The sequence below is a fragment of the Nestor notabilis genome, unplaced genomic scaffold, assembly GCF_000696875.1.
Source record: "Nestor notabilis isolate BGI_N333 unplaced genomic scaffold, ASM69687v1 scaffold3923, whole genome shotgun sequence".
In the NCBI taxonomy this organism is placed as follows: Eukaryota; Metazoa; Chordata; class Aves; order Psittaciformes; family Psittacidae; genus Nestor; species Nestor notabilis.
Genome location: NW_009923119.1, coordinates 42,304 through 43,972, shown reverse-complemented (window position 1 = coordinate 43,972; position 1,669 = coordinate 42,304).

The following is a 1,669-nucleotide window of genomic DNA, read 5'->3' as shown; positions in this document are numbered from 1 at the left end:
TGATGCACCGAGTGTCCATTAGCTGCCAGGCTGGAAAGGAGAAGGCTTTGAGGAATAGAACTCACTCCTGTGCCTTGCAGGAAGAGGCTGTAGGGAACTCTTTAAATGATCCTATAGCAAGAAAAACAGAGAGGACGCTGAGAAGACTCTGTAAGGCACATGCGTTCACTGCAAGCGTTACGTTGAGATTTTGTAGTACTGCAGAAATCTCATTGCCAAGGTGATTAAGCTTGGTTTATTCTGAAGTCAGCTTATTGTAAACTCAGTTTATTTATCAATCAACTCAGTTTATTGATTGTAGAGAGGTACGGGTTTTGCAGAGGAACAGGAATCCTTTCTTGTCTTAGCCATTTGGAGTGATTGTGTTCCCCGTTACTTCGTTTTTAGGCAGGTTGAGGTTATAATTTAAGTGCTGTTTGGGAGGCATTCACGCTTTTTAACAGCTTGTTAGAGTAGTCTTCATTTACAGAATGAAATTAACACCTCATACTTCCATGGTCTTCTAAACACTTCCAGCCAACATGGAGTTTCAAAAGGTGGGAAGAACCATAAACTGCCTCATCCCCAACCAGCTGGGTTTGTTCTTTTTCCATGGAATAACCTTTTTATTCCTTTATTATATTATTCTTTATTTATTTTGTTACATTTTGTTGTTTGGGATTTTTAAACAAGCACAACTACCAATATATGGACCTACCTTAGTACAGCTGTTTTGCTGACCTGGCCCATCCGGCTGTGTTATTTGTTCAAGAGTTGTATTAATACTTTGGTTATTGGGCTTTCAGTTAAAACCTTGTTACCTTGCAATTTAATATTAATAGTAACTGACCCTTGTTTCCTAGTCTCCAAAACACACGGTGCCTTATTTCCTATGTATTGTTCTGAAACGACTCTTCATTTCTTCATGTAAGGGGCTTAGGAAAGCAGTGTCACTTAACCGTTGACAGTCCTTAATATTCCAGTGTTTCAGTGAGTTTTCAACCTGAAAAACCTGCCTTTTACTTAAACTCCATTGGGAATTGCTCTGCCAATGGCCCTGGAAGTTTTCAGTTCATTTCTCCATCTCTGCCATCGGAGTTGTGCCTTATTGGGCTCAGAGTTACTTTTAATTGGCAGTGCCTGTAGAGAAAAATGCTGATGTTTTGGGGCAGAGATCTGCTTTTTGCTGTGGACATTGTCCTCCTCCTCCAGTTGCTCTCTCTCTCCATTATGCTATTTGCCATGTTCTGGACTGCTTTTCAACTTCCCAGAGTCTGTGGCAGCTTGTGCAAGTGCAGCAGTGCTGGAAGAGATAGGTCTGGACCCAGGCTGAAATCCATATGCTTTTCCCAGCTACCCGTATGCAGTGAGGCCACAGCTCTTCAGTGTTACCAAGTGATATTATTTCAAAAGCTCCTTATAAAAACATGAGTAATTGGGCAAGTGACAAAGGACTTTCTGTTTATCTTTCTGGACAATGGAAAATACCAAATAGCCACAATTTGTCCCAGTTATTTAGTGTCTTTGTTCCAGAGCCATTTCGTGGGCACAGGATTTAATTCTGCAAGAATGCAGGAAGATGGTGACTTGTTTTCATGCTTAAAAACTAAATAAAGCTATTAAAATCTTCAAGTTTTTTTACTAGGAAAATAGTTTTTTACTTGTGCAATACCATTTTTAAAGTGTAGGG